The 9,092-nt window shown below is 37.9% G+C and overlaps 1 long non-coding RNA gene across 1 annotated transcript in view; it reads right to left on the bottom strand.

Annotated features, from left to right (window-relative positions):
- Positions 1-3,650, bottom strand: part of LOC126997309 (uncharacterized) — an 84,233-nt gene extending 80,583 nt beyond the window's left edge. Inside the window, exon 1 of the long non-coding RNA XR_007752001.1 lies at positions 3,515-3,650. This is a non-coding gene — a long non-coding RNA (uncharacterized LOC126997309). The remainder of the gene's footprint in view (positions 1-3,514) is intronic.
- Between the last annotated feature and the right edge of the window lie 5,442 nt (positions 3,651-9,092).

Genomic DNA, 9,092 nt, shown 5'->3' with positions numbered 1-9,092 from the left:
TCACCCCGGTAGTATTCATGACGGCAGGAGGGATGGGACCAAGGGCGCAGAGCTTCTACGCAAGACTCGCCGAAACACTGGCGGATAAGAAACAACAGCCAAGAAGCAGTGTGGTCGCCTGGATGAGATGCAGGCTGTCCTTCTCCCTCCTGAGGTCAGCCTTGGTCTGCCTGAGAGGAACCAGGTCACCTGCACCCAAAACCACCCGCATTGCTGACCTGGACTTTGAGGCGACGGTGGTTGATAGTCGTATCAACCACAAGCTCTGTTAGCTTAAAAATAAAATGTTAAGTAAAGTTTGTAATATTAAATAAAGATGGTTGTCGGCCACAGTCATTGGCGGGGTGGGGCCAATGAATTGCTTTGTGAAAGGATATGAGAGAATATACCGCTCACAACGCAACTCTAATAGATGGAGGCCCGTAGCAGTAGTAGTAAAAAAATAAAAATAAAATACTACTACTACTACTACTACTACTACTACTACTACTACTACTACTACTATTACTACTACTACTACTACTATTAGTACTACTACTATTACTACTACTTATGTTACTCCTACTACTATTACTACTACTATTACTATTATTCAGGACCTTTCTCTTTTTTGTTTCAGTTCACGTACTATGGATCAAGTTGCCTTTGAACGTAAGCTGCGTCAAACACTGGGAGGCAAGGCAGAGAATGTTGTCTTCCAACTCACCAACCAGCGCGATCAGCTGATACATGATTTGTTAAGGATTAATTTTGATGGAGCCAAGTCTACATTTGACTTTAACCTCAAGAAACGTTACGAAGTCTTGCGCGTTGGTAATGCTGACCGACTGATTCGCAAGAGAAAATATCCAAATGAAGATGAATTCAAGTTTGTTGTGTCTCTAGAAGAAGTGTTTGGTATTGTAAAAGCAGCCCATGAAGCTACTGGCCATGGAGGTGGTACAAAAACAATTGCTGACGTGAAACGGAAATGGGCAAACATCACACGAGAAGCATGCTACCTCTACATTTCATTCTGTGAACACTGCCATAAAAAATAAAAAAATAAAAACAGAAAAGTTCCAAAGGGTCTGGTAGTGAAACCGGTACGCAGTCATTATATCCAATCAAGATGCCAGATCGATCTTATCAATTTTCAAACATTCAAGTACACTAAAGTACATCATGACATTTGTAAATCATTTCAGCAAATTTTGCGTGTTGCATCCACTTCCAACAAAAAGAGTAGAAGAGGTTGCAGCAAATCTTCTAGATATATTTCTGACATTTGGAGCACCTGCTATTTTGCAGTCCGACAACGGACGGGAGTTCGTTACTGCCATCATCGCTGAGCTTGCAGCGCTCTGGCCAGAGCTGAAGCTGATGACTGGACGTCCACGTCATCCTCAAAGCCAGGGCGCTGTTGAACGTCTAAACGGAGTCATCCAGGACAAACTGACCATTTCGATGATGTTGATGAAAACAACAGCAGGAAGTGGTCAGTCAGTTAACATCAGCCATCATGAAACAACCGGCCACAACCCATTCAAAGTTACATTTGGACAAGATCCGCAGGTTGGATTAGAATCATCTATCCTGCCAAGTACAGCTCTTCGTGAAATGTTTACCGATGAAGACCTTGAGGCATTTCTGGAGTCAAAAGAAGTTGAAAATGCTGACATTGAGCTTCCTACTGAGGCATCAAATGTGACAGACAGATGAAGTTGCATGGGCAGAGGCAGAAGCAGAGACAGAGGCAGAAGTGGGTGTGGGTGTGTTACTATAATAATGATGATAATAATAATGATAATAATAATAATGATAATAATAATAATGATAATAATAATGATGATAATAATAATGATAATAATAATGATGATAATAATAATGATGATAATAATAATGACGATAATAATAATAATAATAATAATAATAATAATAATAATAATAATAATAATAATAATAATAATAATGATGATGATGATGATGATAATAATAATGATGGTGATAATAATGATGATAATAATAATGATGATAATAACAATGATGACAATAATAATGATCATAATAATAATGATAACAATAATAATGATAATAATAATAACAATGATGATAATAATAATAATATTAATAATAATAATAATAATAATGATAATAATAATAATAATAATAATAATAATAATAATAATAATAATAATAATAATAATAATAATAATAATAATAATAATAATAATAATAATAATAATAATAATAATAATATGAGGATGATGATGATGATGACAATTTAGAGAATAATAAGAGTATCATATTATTTAATATTAATATATTCGTATTACTATTATTCATGTTATAAACAGGTATCATTTTTATTATTATTAATAGAAGTATCAGCAGTAGTAGTAGTAGTACTAGTAGTAGTAGTAGTAGTAGTAGTGGTAGTAGTAGTAATAATGATAATAATAGTAGTAGTAGTAGTTATTATTATTATTATTATTATTATTATTATTATTATTATTATTATTATTATTATTATTATTATTACCATTGCTCTCATTGAAGGTAATACTAATAATATAATAATAATGATAAAAATATTATTAATGGTAATTCTTACTCTGATAATAGTGATAACAACAGTAATAAAAATAGGCCATATGACATGACTGAAAGTGATGGAAACACGAAAAAGGTCAAAACTAATGCATAAGGGAGTATACGGGTGATCAAGAGTCGAAAGTAATTGTAGCGAGGCCACAGGAGGAGTGGATGCATGCAGTTACCATGAAAATAACGGTAGAAGACAGAAAAAATGCAACACTGCTGCAGAATTTTTCATAACGCAATTACAACTTTCATGCGTATATATCCGGTATTTCTCATATCTTTTTATTTTTATCGGCGTCTTCGGCAGTTTAGCCAACACGGAGTAAAAATAATTATCATAAAATTAATGATAATAATAATAATAATAATAATAATAATAATAATAATAATAATAATAATAATAATTTTAATAAAAATAATAAAGCCAGTAATATTGATAATAACAGTACTACTACATCTACTACTACTACTACTACTACTACTATTACTACCACACTACTATTGAGTAAAAGAAGAAGAGAAAAAGAGAAAAGAAGAAAGAAAAGAAAAAGCAAGAGAAGAAAAAAATGAAATATGACCATGGTGACTATAGGCAAAAAGGCAAAAGTAGGGAAGAAAAAGGTATTCAACGTATTCATAAGAGATTATCAAATACAGAAGAGAATCAAACATAAAAAAAGAACAAGTCCAAGCTATTAAAAGATGATAAAAAATACAAGGGATGGAGAAAAAAGTATGCGAATAGGTATAGAAAGTAATGAAAAAGTAAAAAAAGAGGACTGAAAAGTGTACGAATGACGTCTTAAAATATTAGGCCTACATAAAATATTATGAACTGACAAACGAACGAACGAGAGAGAGAGAGAGAGAGAGAGAGAGAGAGAGAGAGAGAGAGAGAGAGAGAGAGAGAGAGAGAGAGAGAGAGACTTACGGTTTTTCGTAGAATGATTTAGTGATGCAAATAACGCGGAAAGACAGAATTACCAACGGCACCGGGCAAGTGGAGGACGGCTAGACGCACGGACGAGGAAAGGTTGGTGTAGAGTATAGACGACCGTTCGTCCAAAATGAAAAGTCTGTGAATGAAACGGAGCCTTCTGGGTACTTCTTTATATACCCATGATACACCCAACCTTCCCAGCTCGCTTTCCCCCCTCCATGATTCCTCTCCTTTCTTACACATCATTCTCTATACAATTACTGCCTCCCTCCGTTGAATTTTCTCTTTCTCCCTTGACCTTACAAAACATTCATTATTACACACACACACACACACACACACACACACACACACACACACACACACACAAGGAGCTTTGTAGTGCAATGTTTAGCGCGCTTGCCTCACAGCCGAGAAGTCCCGCGGGTTTGCTTCCTTGGCGGATCGGATACAGGTGGGCAATCGGCTTGAATCCATACTCCCTGTCCATCCATCAGTGGATGAGTGCCGGATGTCAGTCGGGGGTTGTGCATACTCCATAACCACCATGATGAACTACACACACACACACACACACACACACACACACACACACACACACACACACACACACACACACACACACACACACACACACACAAACACACACACACACACACTAAGACTAAGGGAAATGGAATTACCAACACTAGAACAAAGAAGAGGAAGGGTAGACCTAATACAAATCTACAAATTATTGAGCAAAATGGAAGAAGTAGACAACGAGGAGTTACTACTAAAAGAAGAAATTACCTCTAGGAAACACAAGAGGACATGCTTGAGAGACATAAAGAAATACAGCTTCCCGCAAAGAAATATAGAGGTATGGAACAGACTAAGTGAGGATGTAGTATCGGCGAGGAGTGTGCAGAGCTTTAAGGAAAAGTTGGATAAATGTAGATACGGAGACGGGACCACACGAGCGTAAAGCCTAGGCCCTGTAAAATTACAGCTAGGTAAAACTAGGTAAATACACACACACACACACACACACACACACACACACACACACACACACACACACATACATACACACACACACATCTAACGATATGTAAAGTTTGCATTACTCACGCATGTTCTTTTTAGTTCTCCTCGTCTTTCTCATTAGTCTTCATCACCTTTGTCGTCGTCGTCCAACCCTTCTTCCCTGACGTTGTCACTCAGCACTGAGGAACTTAACATCCTCAGATTTTCCAGGATGGATATAGAGTGAGTCTCATGTTGGCGTGTGTAACTGAGTCCTTTTCTTCTAACCCTTATAGTCTTAGAGGACGGGTGAGAATCTGAAACGTTATGGACGTGAACGGCTTTGAGCCCCCTCACATTCATAATATTCCAGACGTCTTGGACCGGATGGCGTTGTGAGACGTCATTCGAATTTTAGCCTTATTGTGAACTTAGCAGTAAGCCGCCGAAATGTTGCCCCTCATTCTATCTTCTATCGATACTTTCATGCTGACTCCCCTTCTGAACTTGCTAACTGGAAGCCTCCACCCCTCCAGCGGTCCCACTGCACACGGTTCCTACTCTAGCTCATCCATACATTGCCCAAATAACTTCTCCAAGAGTTAACCAGTATCTTTATTCTTCCATCCCTTTCAATGGTATACTCTTGAAAACCTTTCTTCGCCTGTATTTCCTCCTGCCTACGACTTGAACTCTTTCAAAAGGGGAGTATCAAGACACCTCTCCACCCGAAATTGACCTCTCTTTTGGCCACTCTACTTCCTTTTGTAGGAGAAGTGCTGAGCGGCCTTTTTGTTTTTATTCGTTTTTGCCTCGGAGCTTCTTCCTTTATAGTAAAAAAAAAAAAAAATGTATAAAATATGATTCAATGTCGGAAAGTTACCTGTCCTTTATTTTAAGATTTGTCGACTAGCGATTTTTTTTTTATTACAACTCATATATGGGAATGCTAATGTGAAAATTTGAGATGAGGTATAAAAGAAAGTATTGTGAAATATTATGGAATTTTAAGAAAACATAGTATGATCAGTTTTAATTTGAGAATCCTTGATTTTTGCATCTCAGATCAGATTATCACAGGAACGTCTTTCCTTACATGATATATTATTGAAAAGGGCTTACTTAAATATTTGCGACCCTTCTCTGATTATCTTTTTTTACATCGTAGAAAAAAATAACATAAGGCAAACAATGGAAGATGCAATCTAAAGGTTCAAAAATGTTTAGAAATGTGACGATATTCTCTTGAAAATGTTCAAATCGTAGGAAGATGAAACTACAGACGAAACGAAGCTGTGCCAGAGTTTAACACTGAAAGTGATGGAAACACGAAAAAGGTCAAAACTAATGCATAAGGGAGTATACGGGTGATCAAGAGTCGAAAGTAATTGTAGCGAGGCCACAGGAGGAGTGGATGCATGCAGTTACCATGAAAATAACGGTAGAAGATAGAAAAAATGCAACACTGCTGCGGAATTTTTCATAACGCAGTTACAACTTTCATGCGTATATATCCGGTATATCTCAGATCTTTTTTTATATTGTTCAATTAGAGATAGACTGATGAACTCTATAAATAGGCATTGCGCTGCCTCATAGCAAAATTACACGATTATTTTCCTTGTTCCAAATGATTTATTAAAGTGAATTGCAATGTTGCTCTCATTGTTATATATAGTTATTTTCAAGTTGAATGCTCTTATGAACTATTTCAGCTATACTTACCTTTACCTCTACCTGTGTATGACTTTCTGCTCAATTCTTCCCTGTGCTGCCCGACCTCCTAATGTGAGAGTTAACTTGTATCTGCATTCTTCCATCCCTTTCAGTGGTAAATTCTATAAACGTTTTATATTTTCTTCGTTCCCGTCTACGCATGATTTGAACAATTTCTAAAGATACCTCTTCCTTTATCTACTTAGAGTGGTACAAGGTTGCAATAATTTTTTTCGTGCCTTTATTTAGCCCTTGACTTGCCTAATACACTGTATAAGTATGAGTGAAGTATAGTTTCCATAGTATAACTAGACTTTTCTTTCCAGAACTGCTGCACAGTCAATAGGAGAGCATCAAGACTCATGACATATTGACGGATTAAAACTAGTATGAACTCGACTCGCATCTGCTTTCATCTGCTATGATTGAAAAAAATCAGCATTACATGCATTTTTACAGCAACGGAAGCAGCTTAAGGGCAAAAAAAGATAAACCACATAAAAGACCTCTATGCGCTGCTCCAGCAAAACAAAAAAAGTGAGAGGCCAGAGGAGAGGGTTGATTTCGAATGGAAACCTCTCATGCCTTCATTCTTTTGTCGGCTTAAAGGAAATAGTTCATCCAGCAAATCATTCAAAATATTGTGATCCTATGACTGTTATTTTATCATAAAAAACAAAATCTGCAATCCTCGGCGGCCTCTCGTTCCTACATTTCCTTGGTTTAAACGTTTTCTTATGTAGAAATTACTGAAAATCGATTTCTAGACAATTTTACACAGCAGTTTTGAGAAAGTTATCATTGTACGTAATGCAGAGTTGAGATGCCACTGCACACTGCATACCGTTACTCCTCCTACTTATTTACTAACAGTTCCACCTTCATCCCTCCTTACCTCCTTTGCTCCCTCCCACTGGTCTTCCTCTTACAACTTTCTCTTCCCGTTACTTTTGTCCCCCTTCACCACGATGACCACCGCCAAGGTCACCACGACCGCCATTAACAATAATATCCCTACAACTCCAAGCCACCACCACCGCGACAGCCAGCTATATCTCGTCATCGTTAACAATAATAACAATACCTTCTACCCCCCGTGACCCAGCACTACTACACGAAACAACAACAACGACGTCACACAGCACACATACACAAACATGTCACCTTACTGACGGGTCCCTCAGGTAATATTATAATGTGACATTGTGTGTGCAGAGCTATGAAAATATGACGTGCCACGATTAGGAAAGGTAGGATAATGAAGGAGTGTAGTAAGGTGTATAAAAGGGTAGGACGTGTAACATAATGAAGATGAACCAAATGCCAAATACTGTACTTCTAGGTGTGTGTGTGTGTGTGTGTGTGTGTGTGTGTGTGTGTGTGTGTGTGTGTGTGTGTGTGTGTGTGTTATATACCATGGTCTGATGACGTGTTAGTCACCCCAAAAGATTTTAAAAGTTGCATAGTGATAGATCTTTGTGTATGACTGGAACCTCACATCACACCCACACATACTAGAAGGGCATGACACAATATCGACCGACACCGAGTTTCCATTCCCTGCTTCGTGGACAGTGACACAGATGAAAGCATACTGCCCATCCCTCTCTAACTCACAAGGGAATCGAATTCGGGACCTGATGGTTACGAGTCAAGCGCCCGTGTGTGTGTGTGTGTGTGTGTGTGTGTTTACGTGTGCCCTTTAGAACCGTTAGGCTTTTATGATGTGGCCTGTTGGTCGGCCCAGGAACATTAGTGAAGCAGGCAAGTGTTTAATAGAGGCGCCATTCTTACTTGGCTCATGCTGCACCCTTGGGCTACTCTTTAGACAGTTTCACTTGAGTTCGGGTTGAGGTGTAAGTAGACTTAGTCCACTCGGCGATGACTGAAAATCGACAGCCTATAGCGGCGGGGGAGATTTGAACCCGGTGTGGTGTCATGTGCCATCCGGTATCATGAGACATCCCATCCTTAACTTCGCATCGCGGAACCCAAAATTTACTACCATAGAGTGACTAAGTAAAGCACCTAAGTGTAAAAAAAGTACCAAGTAGGACCTAAAAAGCTAAACAAAGCGGAACAGGTCACAAGAAGAAGAAGCGTGATTGTTGACATCCTAGTTATTTACATACATGCGTCATCATTTGCTTTTATAATAAAATAAATAAACATAGGTGGGACAGATCCCGACAAGTAGTCGACGAAAGACACGGTACTGTGTCGAAATTCATGTATGTATTTAGGATGGGATGTTTCACGATACCCGGATGTTTCATGACACCACACCGGATCCTCTATGACATTGCGCCCGCACGCTGACTTATCAACCACCGCTGTGTAAGTGTCTGTGTGTGTGTGTGTGTATGTGTGTGTACTCATCCCAGTGTTGCCACTTTTGTCTCGGGTGCTACCCACGTATATGGTAATTTTACCCACAAAATACCCACAAATTTTGATGCAACACCCACAATTTTACCCACAAATATTTTCCTAATTTTTCTTATGATTGCCAGTTTCAAAGTGGGTTAATAAATCAACAACATAATTATATATACATGTCAGTATATTTTTGCATCACTATGTGACATAAATTGCTGATAAAATTTATTTTAAATCAATTGATCACATTTCTGTTCCTGTAAAGCAGGCACCCGTAGCCAAAAATACACAGTACAACAGAAACTAGATTAATAAAAAAAATCTGTTGCTTCATTCACTATTAAAACAAACTGGCCTGACTGATTATAATTTTTATTACTATAATGCAGGCTGCTGCTCTAGTAGCCTCCTCCCCCCCAAAAAAATACACAGCATATTAAACTAAAACGATCTTTTGCTTCACCAT

The sequence above is a fragment of the Eriocheir sinensis genome, chromosome 12 (assembly GCF_024679095.1).
Source record: "Eriocheir sinensis breed Jianghai 21 chromosome 12, ASM2467909v1, whole genome shotgun sequence".
Classification (NCBI taxonomy): domain Eukaryota; kingdom Metazoa; phylum Arthropoda; class Malacostraca; order Decapoda; family Varunidae; genus Eriocheir; species Eriocheir sinensis.
The sequence above is the reverse complement of the archived record's forward strand: the minus strand, read 5'-3'. Positions and strand labels throughout refer to the sequence as shown.